Source organism: Amblyraja radiata, chromosome 17, assembly GCF_010909765.2.
Source record: "Amblyraja radiata isolate CabotCenter1 chromosome 17, sAmbRad1.1.pri, whole genome shotgun sequence".
NCBI classification, from domain to species: Eukaryota; Metazoa; Chordata; class Chondrichthyes; order Rajiformes; family Rajidae; genus Amblyraja; species Amblyraja radiata.
In genome coordinates, this window is record NC_045972.1 from 4,666,301 (window position 1) to 4,680,162 (window position 13,862).

The 13,862-nt window shown below is 44.6% G+C and overlaps 1 protein-coding gene across 1 annotated transcript in view; it reads left to right on the forward strand.

Annotated features, from left to right (window-relative positions):
• The first annotated feature begins 314 nt into the window (after positions 1-314).
• znf469 (zinc finger protein 469) overlaps positions 315-13,862 on the forward strand; it is a 484,255-nt gene continuing 470,707 nt past the window's right edge. The window contains exon 1 of the mRNA XM_033035649.1: positions 315-562. The gene's annotated coding sequence lies outside the window, so the exon portion shown is untranslated. The remainder of the gene's footprint in view (positions 563-13,862) is intronic.

Consider the following 13,862-nt stretch of genomic DNA (forward strand, 5'->3'; position numbering starts at 1 on the left):
GGATGATTCATCAGTCAGAACTTTTAAACTGCATAATTTTAAAGGCTTGAATTATTTTGAAATGTTTTGCTAAAATGTATTTTAAAATCAATGCATGGATATTTATTCTAGTTTTATTTTGTGTCTGGAATTAAAACTGCATGGAACAGAGTTAAATTGTCTCCCAGTTTATGCTCCAGTGTTGCTGCACAAGTGTGCATCTCCACTGGATCAAGTCAAAGACGGTGTTTGCCAGTGAAAAGGGGAATGTGATGATGTAATCTTCAAACGAGACCCATGCTACTTTCGCACAATATATTACCCTGCCTCGATAACGTCTCCACAGATGCGTCTTTCCCAAACCCCCGCGTTGAGTTACTGGGGCACTGACTGTAAGGACTGACTCGCCTTCCAGTTTTGTTAATGAAAAACAAAACCCTGGCAGGAATGCCTGAGCTGTTTCACCCCGGCACTATTTTTCTCTGGCGCATAACTGGATTCTAATGAAACCGTGCAAAGATTTGCAAGGAGTAAAATGAGGCTGGTAGGTCAGCAGTATGTTTAGAGTGATAGCCGACACAAGGTGAGGGAATCTTTAAGCAATGCTACCTTGTGAGTTTGCGGTGGACTGTTTGAAATATGTCAAAGCTGCTGTCGGGCATTTTTGTACGATCGGCGTTCTTACAGACATTTAAAGCGGTCTTTTTAAATAACTGTCATCCTATTGTGATTATTTTAAATGTGAAGGAATTGCGAGAGGTCTATATTTCATTGCTTGCAGATAACAGCGTCTGTGGACAATGAGAAGACACGTGAAATTGAATAGGGGGGGGATGAGAGGAGGGGGCTCTATGTTCCGTTTAGAACCCACCAGCAAAACGATGTAATCTGTGCTGAGTTTAGACTGGACGTCTGCATGGTTTTACAGCAAGGTTGGGCAGCAGAAGACTGCAGTAAATTGTCCCAATTAAACAATTGCAAGTATGTTGTCATATTTCAAGCTTTTGGGTTCGTTCACGGTGCTGTATTTTTTAACACAGTATTTTATGTGGGAACAAAATAATAACTTTAGAAATGAAATGTTATTGACCAGTCATGAATATCTTTGGGTGGAACAAGAGAATATATTTAAATTCACAAGGTCAATTGGCACTGTGGCTTCAGTTTGCAGGCGGTGTTGTTGTCAATTCTCTTTTGACTTTGATAAGTGACCGTATAACAGGGGAAGCTGAGATTGTCTTCACTTATTGATACCACTATTTGGGATGCTGCAATAATCGTCGGCGCTGGTGACATCTTACAGAGTGGTGTACAATATTTTGATGAAAATGATCCTGGTGAATTGAGCTCAAACGAAACGGGAGTTCAAGTGAATTCTGCTCGGTCAGAAAACTCAATTGGTAGGAAACTTTTTCATCGTTGTTGACCAAGCTGGGAATGGTCATTTGAAGTGAAAATTTATCGTGACAATGATTTGGGATGTTAATTGTTAAATCTATTTCAGTTTGCCTCGATGTATCTAAATATTTCTGTGCCAAATTATTTTAATAGGTTTCAGTCTCAAAATAAAACAGCAAAATGTGCATTTTTACTGGGTTTAATGTTATTTCCTGCATTATCTGGCATGTGGACACTGTCTTGCATGTTGAACTGAAATGCATTATGTTTTCAGTTGACATATTTGTACAAAATAACAGAATATTGTGATGTGTTGTATTTTAGGTTCGATGTTTTTTGTGAATGTGGAGTAAGGAATGTGGAGTGAGTTAATAGGTGTCCGAATAGTCACTTTGGGATCCTTGTTCATGAATGGGTCTATTAAAATATTGAAGATTTATTGGTTTATGGTGTTGAATTGCTGCCATATTTAATTGATGCACGGCCCTATCAGAGATGAATGTTGGATAGTGAATGACACGGGATGGCCAAAAGACAAAGTAAAATTACTTTCACTTTCCTACAAGATTTTCACCGAGCTGGTGGTTAATTTTGGTTGCTGATGAAACCGTAGTAAAGGTCATAAGGGATAGGAGCAGAATTAGGCCATTTGGCCCATCAAGTTTACTCCACCATTCAATCTCCCCCTCCTCACCGCATTCTCCTGCCTTCTCCCCATAACTTCTGTCACCCGTACTAATCAAGAATCTATCTATATCTGCATTAAATATATCCACCGACAGCCTCCACAGCCTTCTGTGGCAACAAATTCCACAGATTCACCACCCTAAAGCATGCTGTGGGAAACAGATGAGAGACTTGGGAGCATAAGCAAAAACGTGGCCGCTTACTCAGTTTTTCCTTCAGCTGCTGGTTCAAGTTGGTATAGCTTGCTAACATTGATATATTACAATATGAACACACACTGCATCTAATTCCCCTTTTTGCTAGATCCCCCCTTTCTGCTCGACAACTTGTCCTTTTGCTGGAAGAGAGAAAAGTAAACAGTTCTATAGATTTACGATTCCAACTGCTTCACCAACTCTTGCCGCCTTGGCGTGTAGGAAGGAACTGCAGATGCTGGTTTAAACCAAAGATCGACACAAAAAGCTGGAGTAACTCAGTGGGTCAGACAGCATCTCCGGAGGAAACAAATAGGTGATGTTTCCGGTCGAGACCTGTTGGGTGGAGACCTGTCCGAGTCTGAAGAAGGGTCTCAACCCGAAACGTCACCTATTCCATTTTTCCAGAGATGCTGCCTGAGCCATGGAGTTACTCCTACGTTCTTTGTGGATATTGATGAATGTTGACGATGTAATCTCATTCAACCAGTCGGTCACAACATCACTAGCAGTTCCCTTGTGTCCTTGCGCAGTATCCTCCTCGCACACCTTCCTCCACTGATATCTACACCATGGGACTCGTGCACAAGTAGTCATTCTGGACTCGGTGTACCACTACACCTACCACCACCTGTCACATGAATGTCGGGCCTGGACTGCAAGGCCTGAAGACTTGAACTTTTCTGCCTACCTGGGATATTTTTAGGATTCAATCTAAGATTGTTTTATTTGTGTAGGAAGGAACCGCAGATGCTGGTTTACACCGAGGATAGACACAAAATGCTGGAGTAGCTCAGCGGGACAGGCGGCATCTCTGGATAGAAGGAATGGGTGACGTTTCTGGTCTCGACCCGAGTGATTCTGAAGAAGGGTCTCGACCCAATACGTCACCCATTCCATCTATCCAGAGATACTGCCTGTCCTGCTGAGTTACGCCAGCATTTTGTGTCTTTCTTCATTGTTTTTTTGATCCAGTTCTCCAATCTGCACACACAGCTTGCCCGCACTGCTCTGAGCATAATGCTGAACCCAATATTCAAGGACATTTAACAAGCACATAATCAGTTGTCAAGTATTGTGTATGGTCTCCACCAGGAGGAAAGCTACTACTGTGTGCCTTATAGGGAATGTAGAGCCTGGTTTTCATGAACAATTTCTTTGAGTGTTTCACTCGCAGAGTAAATGATGTGTTCTGTTGGCCCACTTGTGGTAATGTGGTACAAAGATTGGGCTAAATGAAATGATGGCCTTCCATTGAGGCACCTGCTGGTCTGGTGACTTGTTGCAAAGATTGACTACCGTTTATCAATTATTCTGTTGGTGGTAGACCAAGATATGGCGCACTGCATTTCTAGAGTAATTTTGCATTAGTACAAGGGAAGTAGTCTTCTCGCAGTGGCCTTTGGGATGGCCTGGCTGGTCACTGCCATGTTTTGTCAGGAATCCACAGAATGATGGGATTCTGTCATTAACTCTACTTTGTATATCTTGCTCCAGTCTAAACCATCGTGCGGTGGTGCAGCAGTAGAGTTGCTTCCTTAGAGCTCTAGCAGCGCCGGAGACCCGGGTTCGGTCCCGACTACGGGTGCTTATCTGTACGGAGTTTGTACTTTCTCCACGTGACCGCGTGTGTTTTCTCCGAGATCTTTAGTTTCCTTCCACATTCCAAAGACTTGCAGATTTGTAGGTTGATTGGGTTGGTGTATGCATTAATAGTTTCTAGTGTGTGTAGGGCAGTGTTGGTGCGCAGGGATCGATGGTCAGTGTGGACTCTGTGGACCGAAGGGCTGTTTCCGTGCTGTATCTCTAAAACTAATAACTAAAAAAAGATTGGGTCATGCCTTCATGTTTCTTGTGCAGAGATATTAGCCTGGGAACGGTCCTGAAGTAATGATCGCTCGGTACTTTTCTTGACAAATCCTTGCTTCATAGAATGATGTAAACGAGAAGGTTGAATAACATCACGGAAACGTAAATGTAGTTCTTTTCAGTCAATCTTGGGACATTTGTTCACCAACCTTAAAAATGTACCTGCCTGTGGAATCTCCAGAGTTTTAACTGGAAGCCGTCAGCAGCCACTTGTACCATTTATTAAAAAAAAAAAAAAACTTCCTGTAAATCCTCCTTTTGCCTCTTTGTTTCAGACAATTTGAGGGGGCTTCACTGTGACTAAAGGGCCTGTCCCACTTACGTGTCCTTGGCACGCAAATTATGCAACCTCGTCGTTGCGTTGAGGCGCACGGGCATCGTGTGGCTGCGCGGGGCCGGTCCCACTGAGATGCGCGGAGGGGTATGTAGTTGTGCGCGACATCGCACGGGACTCTGAAATTTTTGTAGCGAACAAAATCTTCACGCGCCAACGGCCTGTCGCGTAACTGACAGCCAAAGTGGGACAGGCCCAAGACCCTGGCGCGACGCAACGTCTCACCTCCAACAGCAGCAGAAGCAGGCAAACGATCGCCGAGCTCGGCCTGGGGCTCACGGCCGTTGTGGTCCGGATCCGCCCCCACTTCTACTCCCAGAACGGGGCCAAGAAAATTGAAGATAGACACAAAATGCTGGAGTAACTCAGCGGGACCGGCAGCATTACTGGAGAGAAGCAATGGCTGACATTTTGGGTCAAGACCCTTCTATCAGACTGGAGAAGGGTCTCGACCCGAAACTTCACCCATTGCTTCTCTCCAGAGATGCTGCCGGTCCCGCTGAGTTACTCCGACATTTTGCGTCCATCTTCAAATGACATCACGCGCTCCAGACGGTTGTGCGCATGCATGAAATCGCGTGCAACCTTCGCGGGACCGTCGCGTCTCAACGCGACCACGAGGTTGCGTAATTAGCGTGCCAAGGACACGTAAGTGGGACAGGGGCTTTACTGCCCAATCTTCTCTCTTATCATATAGACAGGAAATGGAGCCCTGCTGGGGATGGATGACTTTGACCCTTATGGGTCTGTCCCACTTAGGCGATTTTTCAGGCGTCTGCCGGCAACTGTCAGCGAGGAACACACACACACACACACAGACAAACACATCGCAAAGGTGGGGGACAGGGCAAGCGGGGGAGCGCTGTCTGAAATTCGCACGGTGCAAAGCCAAGGTGATACAGACACACACCGCGATGAACAGGAAGGTTAGCGCTTTAATTAAGACAGCTAAAACACAGTGTACTGTAAGTCCTTTAAAAGAGGGGGGGGGAATAAGGGGGAGAAGGAGGGAGAAGTACTGGAGACAACTTTTAAGAAGCCAGAGCTACACGGCTGTGAAGCTCGGCGGACATTTAACATTACCGGTCGGTTATCCTTGGTTATGAAAACTACTGCTTACCTTTTTTCCCCCAATGAGCCAATGAAATTCACCGGTCAGCACCGGCTGCAACCTACGAGAACCTTCGACCTCCTGGCAACCCACTAGGACCTCCTTGCGACCCACCTACGGCACGAGAATTCTCGCTAATCTCCATGGCGGCTTCATTCTAGTCGCTGCTAATTTTTCAACATGTTGAAAAATTCTCGCCGACCATAATGAGCCCGCGACTAGTTCCCAGAATGTGGGAACTTCTCACGACTATGCAGGCGACTCCCCGGCAACCACCCGCGAACATGCGGTGAATGCAAAGTCTCCTGCAGTCGACTAAAAAGTCGCCTATGCGGGACAGGCCCATTATGGACCTGTCCCACTCAGGCAACTCTTTAGGCAACTGCCAGGGACTAGTTTTAATGGAATTCACCTACGACACCTGGCGACAACCTACGACAGCCTACAACATGTTGAAAATTTTGTGGCAGTCGCCTGTAGTCGTCCAAAAATCGCCTAAGTGGGACAGGCTCATAATAGAAGTTGATTGACTCAATTGACCCCAAAGGACCAGTGCATTTTTGTTTGGTTTGCGGAGGGTGGAGGTCCCGACCACGGGGCGGAAATGGAGGAGGTCTGGCCAAGTTCTGTGCCTTCCACCACAGTGATGAATGCTGTGGTGGATGTTTATGTTACATTTTTATTGTGGTTGTGTGTTCTTTATTATTGTACCGCTGCTGACAACCCAAAATTCCACCGACCCTGGTTGTGTGGCAATAAATTCTATCAAATCAAATCAAAATCAATGCATATTCCCTCATCTGCCTATGAAATGTGTAGGCACTGGTTCATTGTGACCAATGTGATAAGTGTTTTAATGACATGGTTTGAAGGGTAATATACCATTTTTAGCTTTCTTTTGCTATCATAGTTAGTGAGGAATGATTTATTACTGGGGCAAATTTTGTCTTGATAAACTGTCTCTTGTTGCTCTTCACTGCAGGAACAAAGTTTATCTTTTTGTTGCAACCAGTGGTGAAAATGTGGTCAACTGATGTGTTGTTTAAAAAACAGGCATAATATTAGTTTATTCCTTCTCTTCAGAGATGCTGTCTCACCCGCTGAGTTACTTCAGCATTTTGTGTCCACTTTCGATTTTATCCAGCATCTGCAGTTCTTTCTTACACATAATGTCAGTTTAGTTTGTTGTCATGTGTACCGAGGTACAGTGAAAAACCTTTGTTGAGTGCTATCCAGACTGCGGAAAGATTACAAGATTACAATCGATCAATTTACAGTGTATAGATACATGTAAAGGGAATAACGTTTAGTGCAAAGTAAAGCCAGTAAGGTCCGATCAAAGATAGTCTGAGGGTCACCAAAGAGGTAGATAATTGTTCAGGACTGCTCTCTAGTTGTGGTAGGATGATTCAGATTCATGATAACATCTGGAAAGGAACTGTCCCTGAATATGTAGGTGTGTGTTTTCACACTTCCATACCTTTTGCCCGATGGGAGAGGGAAGAGTGGCCAGGGTGCGACTCGTCCTTGATTATGCTGCTGCTATAATTCACTGCAATTTCTTAGGCGCTATCCAGATAGCGGAGAGACAATACATGGTTATATCCAGAAGGGACTCGCATTAACATAGAAAAGTTTAGCACAGGAACAGGCCTTTCGGCCCTCAAACATCTGGCAGAACATGATGCAAAGCTGAACTCACCTCGTCTGCTGACACATGATCCCTATACCTCCAGTTCCTGCAAATCCCTGTACCCATCTAAAAGCCTTTGAAATGTTGCTATTGTATCTACAGAGCTGCCAACTCTCATGCATTTAGCGTGAGAATCACGCATTTAGCGTGAGAATCACGCATTTCACCAAATTCTCACGTTGATCACAGAATTTCTCACGCTCTGTCGTGGGAAATTCGGTGATCAACGAGTATTTCAAAACTAATATCAACTGCATGGGCCGCGGGTGTTGGAGAGCCGGGGCGGAGGGAGGAATGGAGTGGCGGGGGCGGACGAGGAGCTGGGGCTGGCGAGTGTTTGCCGGGCTAGCATCTCTGCATCTCTGGAGAGAAGGAATAAACTAATATTATGCCTGTTTTTTAAACAACACATCAGTTGACCACATTTTCACCACTGGTTGCTCCGGCCATGGAGCAGCCTCAGTGCCAGTCCCAGGCCGTCGGAAGCATTGCGCCGCTGCCGTGAGAGTCTCTGTGCCGAAATCGCCCTGGTGACCGGTATGGACCAGGCTGCGGCTCAGTGTATCCTGGAGGACAACCAGTGGCTGCTGGAAGTAGGTACCAAGCACTGGGTAGAAGCGGTGGAAGATAGTGGTCTTCAAATGGGTGTGGTTGGAGAAAGCATCCTGCTTGCCTGCTAGATTTTCATTTACTGTAACTGCAGGAAAAATGTTCCCGATGTCGGAGGAGTCCAGAACCAGGGGTCACAGTTTACGAATAAGGGGTAGGCCAGTTAGGACTGAGATGAGGACAAACTTTCTTCACCCAGAGAGTTGTGAATCTGTGGAATTCTCTGCCACGGAAGGCAGCGGAGGCCAATTCACTGGATGTTTTCAAGAGAGTTACATTTAGCCCTTGGGGCTAGCGAAATCAAGGGATATGGGGAAAAACAGGAAAGAGGTACTGATTATAGATGAACAGCCATGATCATATTGAATGGTAGCGCTGGCTCGAAGGGCCGAATAGCCTATTCCTGCACCTGTTTTCTATGTTTCTATGCTTGAGTATATGGCAATAAAACTCGATCACTTGATTTTGAAGCATTCATGCATGGTGGAGGTATAATGTAGTCATAGAGTGATACAGTGTGAAAACAGGCCCTTCGGTGCAACTTGCCCACACCCGCCAACATGTCCCAGCTACGCCACCTGCTTTTGGTCCATACCTCCAAACCTGTCCTATCCATGTATCAGTCTAACTTTTTCTTAAATGTTGGGATGGTCCCTGCCTCAACTACCTCCTCTGGCAGCTTGTTCCATACACCCACCAACCTTTGTGTGGATAAAGTTATCCCTTAAAAAGTTACCTCTTAAAAAGCCGAAGGACAGTGATCACTCAGCCCCCCCCCCCCCCACTTTCAAAATCAGTCCGCGGCCCCTGGTTCAGGCGGGGAGCACTGCCAGGTGTGAGCGGGGAACTGAGGCCAGTTGTCCGTGATGTCTGGATTCCATGCTCAGTGCTTCGTGTTTCGGAGTTGCCTAATGTTATTGATTTGTAATTAGCCTGATTTGAAATTAGTTGACAAAACCTTAATTTATTAATCCGGAGTATGAGGGGGATGGGATAAGTGTAATATTAAAATGAGATGCAAGGTGTCAGGCTGTCTGTCACAACATACAGTCCCGATAACCCATTATTTCCTTCAGTTAAATATTGGGAAGGTAGCACTATTGTCATTTGCCACTCAACTAATATGTTTGTTTACCTCACTGACTATTTCTAACCCCCCCCCCCCCCCCCCCCACCCCCCCCAAATCCCTTTGGCAGGTTGAATAGAAAATTTCCCCAATCTCGTTGTTTTATTAATTGAACACGTAGATGAACATCCTCAAGGAGTGTAATCAGATGGAAACTGATTCAGATGTGATGTTTATGTGCTTGTTCAAAGAAGGGGCATATTTTAAAGGAGTGGCAGGGATACTTGTAGGTGAATGTGTGAGAAGGTTATTATTTGTCTTTAGTTTTTAGCTTGAACCAGGACATCCGAAGATTCAAAGTTTAATATAGTAATTGTGCTGATACTGACTCCAACCAACCACAAAATGAATATCATCCATTCTGGAGGTTTTATTTTTCTGATGCCATTTAAACTTCACTTGGATTTCAATCACTTCAATGTAAAAGTAATTGGGAATGAGGAGCATTGGAACAAAATTTGCCCTCGGTACATATTAACTGTAATTTCATAATGTATGCATGTTGGTAGGTGCAATCAAAAAGAGCTTTTTATCATTATTGGGTTATGAATACCACAGAAAATATTATGTACTCTCAAGATCACATTAATAGAATATTATTGCTTAAATACATAGTTAGTGGACTTTGCATTTCGGAAAAGTGCCAGCAGAGAGGAAGACAGCAAAATACTGAAAATATTGGGGGTGAAAATGACTTCAGTACAGTTTGTTAGGAAAATTAAGGAAATGGTAACAGAATACTTATACAGCTGAGTGAGTATAATTTTATGGATGAGAAATTGTATTCAACCAATTGATGACTTCTTTGACAAAGTAACTAGCATGTTGGATAACAAGGAAGCCAATGGATGTAGCAAATTTTGTTATACAAAATTTGGTCCGTGAAGTGCCCCATAAAAGATTACCGCATTAGATAAGCACCTGTGGACTTGAACATAATAGGTTATGTCAAGGGGGTCAGATATGGGGCTTTATATGTGGGCCAGATATATTGTCAGTGCAGAGGGGCTAGGAGCAAGGCCAAGTGTGCATCCAGAGTCAAGGTCTTGAATAGTACTAGGTGTGCAGTCAACGCTGGGACAATGGGAGTGTTCAGCACTGGGTACCTTAGCAGGTAAGCAGCTATGATCAGGGTAGAATAGGGGGGCAGGTGTAAGGCTGGACTCAGGGTCAGGAATGAGAGAAAGTATGCAACTGGAGTCAGGGCCAGGAGTAGTACCAAGTGTGCAGTGAGACCCAGGTTGGTCAACATGGGCCAAGTGCTTGATTATAATCTGATTTCCATACATGAATACACTAAGATCATTCATGTGCTGCACCTGTTGATCAGAGCCTGGCTCTACTGTGGAATGTAGTTAGGAATGTAATGTAGCCTAACCTTATTCATTGCTAATCCAATTTAAAGCATAAATATTGCATTCAAGTGTAAGTTAAAAGACTCGCTACAGTGTGCACCAGATTGCACAATTTCAAGCTGAAAAATGCAAAAGCTCCGTACCAATGGGAGGAGTTAGCCTCTCTCAATTTTTCACTCCCAACTCTCACCCAATGTTGGCACCCCTGTATCTGCCTTCACCCCCATCCCTGGCAATACATTCCAGGCATGTGTGTGCGTGTCTGTGTGTGTGTCGTGTGTGTGTGTGTGTGTCTCTGTGTGTATCTCTGTGTGTATCTCTGTGTGTCTGTGTGTGTGTGTGTCTGTGTGCGTGTTTCTTGTGTGTGTGTGTCTGTGTGTGTGTGTGTCTGTGTGTGTGTGTGTCTGTGTGCGTGTGTCTGTGCATGTGTCTGTGTGTGTGTCTGTGTGTGTGTCTGTGTCTGTGTGTGACTGTGTGTGTCCGTGTGTGTGTGCGTGCTCTTCTTTAAACTATGCCCATTTCACTGCAAAGCTATGCCCTCTAGTCTGTGATATTTCCCTGATATTTCCAGCCTGCCTACCGTATCTGTGCCTCTCATAATTTTTATATAGTTCTGTCATGTCTCAGCCAAACCCCTTGTGTGAGGTAGAGAAGACAATCCGGGTTTGTTCAAACTCTCCTTATAGCTAATACCCTTTATTTCAGGCAGCCTTCATGATAAACCTCATCTGCACCCTCTCCAAAGCCTCCACATCTTTCTTGTAACGGGTGACGAGAATTGTGTGCAAAACTCCAAATGCGGCCTAACCTAACTGCTATCCTTGACGCTGACACTCAATGCTTAGCCACAAAGGCAAGAATACCATATGCCTTATTTACCAGTATGTAAAATGTTCTGGCTGTTGGCATTTGGTTATGCCTGAAGGGCCAAAGACAATTATCACCCTCTTAAGGCCCAAGAACACTTCTCCCTTTGAAGAAAACATTTCTGCAATGATTCAATAATGAATTTATGGAACCTTTTAAAAATCTTGCTTCTCACTGTCGAGTATTCTGCCAGTGTATGATTTGGTTATCGACATATTAGTTTCACTATAGGTGCAAGAATGAATGCCTTGTACTAAGGAGTAATACAGCATGGAAACAGGCCTTTCAGCCTAACCCGTCCATGACACCCAAAATTCCCCATCTAAGTTAAGGGCCTGTCCCACTTGGCCGTCATTTGCGCGTCACGCAGAAGGCGGGCGAAGATTTTGTACATCACAAAATCCTGGGACGCTGCGCGCGACTGTACGTCACTGCCTATGTCACCACGCACCATGCGCGTGTAATGTGCACCATGCGCGCATCACGTGCGTGTCACGACGCACGCGTCGTGCGTCATGACGCGTAAATGATGCGTAAATTACGTGCAAATGACGGCCAAGTGGGATAGGGCCTTTAGTCCCATTTGCCTGCATTTGGCCCGTGTTTCTTTCAAGCTTTTCCATGTACCTTTCGAAATGTAATTTTGTTATTGTACCTGCCTTAACTACTTCCACTAGCAGCACATTACCACCAGCTTCTTTGTGAACAAGGTAGATAAAAATGCTGCAGAAACTCAGCGGGTGAGGCAGCATCTATGGAGCGAAGGAAATAGGCAACGTTTCGGAACGAAACCCTTCTTCAGATTCCCCAAAGATTTTATACACTTCTATAAGATCACCCCTCAGCCTCCTGTGCAAAAAGGTATATATGTTCTAGCCTGCTTATTTCCTTCGCTCCATAGATGCTGCCTCACCCGCTGAGTTTCTCCAGCATTTTTGTTTACCTTTGATTTTCCAGCATCTGCAGTTCCTTTTTAAACATCTTTCTTAAACAAGTTGTCCTTCATGTTCCTAATAAATCTTTTTCCTTTCATTTTAAACCTAAGCTCTCTAGTTCTTGATACAACCACACTGGAAAAAGATTTTGTGCATTTACCCTTACTGTTCCCCAAAGGTTTTATACACTTCTATAAGATCACCCCTCAGCCTCATGAGCAAAAAAAGTATATATGTTCTAGCCTGCTCCATCTCTCCTCATAGATAATGCCTTCAGGGGGAGGGGAGAGGAGAGTCTATCCTCATGACAGAAGGGGGAGGGATTGTACAATTTGATAGCCACAGGGAAGAAGGATCTTCTGTGGCGTTCTGTACTGCATCTTGGACACTTGTCAGAATTAAACTTCATTCACATGTTCAGTTGATCAAGATTTTTTTGAATAGCCTAATCTGAATTGGGTCCCTCTGTAAGAATCTTTACCAGAGACGCATATTGCATCAAGTGGCTGATCAAGTTGTTAATGTGGACTGTTTGTTTCCAGTCAAGTTTGAGTGACCTCAATTGGTCCCTGCCCAGAGAGGAGGTTTGGATGTGTAATTAATGAGTGCCGACTGCCGTGGAGAAATCTACATGTGACTGCCTCTGTTTAGTTTAGTTTAGAGATACAGCATGGAAACAGGCCCTTCAGCCCACCGAGGCTGCACCAACCAGCGATCCCCCACACATTAACACTATCCAACTCGAGGGACATTTTTTACATTTATACCAAGCCGATTAACCTACACGTGTACGTCTTTGGAGTGTGGGAGGAAATTAAAGATCTCGTTAAAACCTTACGCGGTCACGGGGAGAACGTACAAACTCTGTACAGACAGCACCCGTAGTCGGGATTGAACCTGGGTCTCAAGCGCTGTAAGGCAACAAGTCTACCGCTGCGCCACTGTGCCATTCAGTGTTTCATATGAATACATTTGCACGACCGAACGTTTTGTATTGTGCAGCACTTTGCAGCTGGGTTTTACAGGCTAGCACTCATTATCTGCCAGCGAAATGCCATAAGTGACGCCCATTCAGTTGAATGGCTCCCCTAATGACAGAGAAGTATTTTTTATTAAAACTGGGTTTTGAAGCCTTGTGATGCACGCATGTTGAAGACGCAGCTATTATTGCATGTCAATTATTACAACCTCCAATTAGCTCTTGACCATTATTGTTATTATTGCATTATCACTGTTTGTTTTTTATATGTGTGTGTGTGTGTGTGTGTGTGTATATATATGTATATAATACCCGGCCTGAAACGCACCCACTCCTTCTTTCCAGAGATGCTGCTTGTCCCGCTGTTACTGCAGCATTTTGTGTCTATCTTCCACATAATATCTATTTACTTAGAACTCTGACCTTGGATGTGTATTCATTTGTGTGTGTTTGTGTATAATCACATCTTCTTGAAAAAACGATGCGGTAACGGTAAAAATGTACATATTCTGGTCGAGATGTTTCCCGTGGAGTCCGAAATCGCCTTATCAGAAAATGTCATGCTTTATTTCTCGAGTTATTACTGAAAATCTGACAAAACCTTGAAATAAACACGACTGTCTTTTGTTGATGACATCACAATGGGTCTGTTCTGTGTGCTGTTCTTGCTCGTGCTGTGAATGACGTCACCCCCCCCCCCCTCCCCCTCCGACCACTGCCCCCCC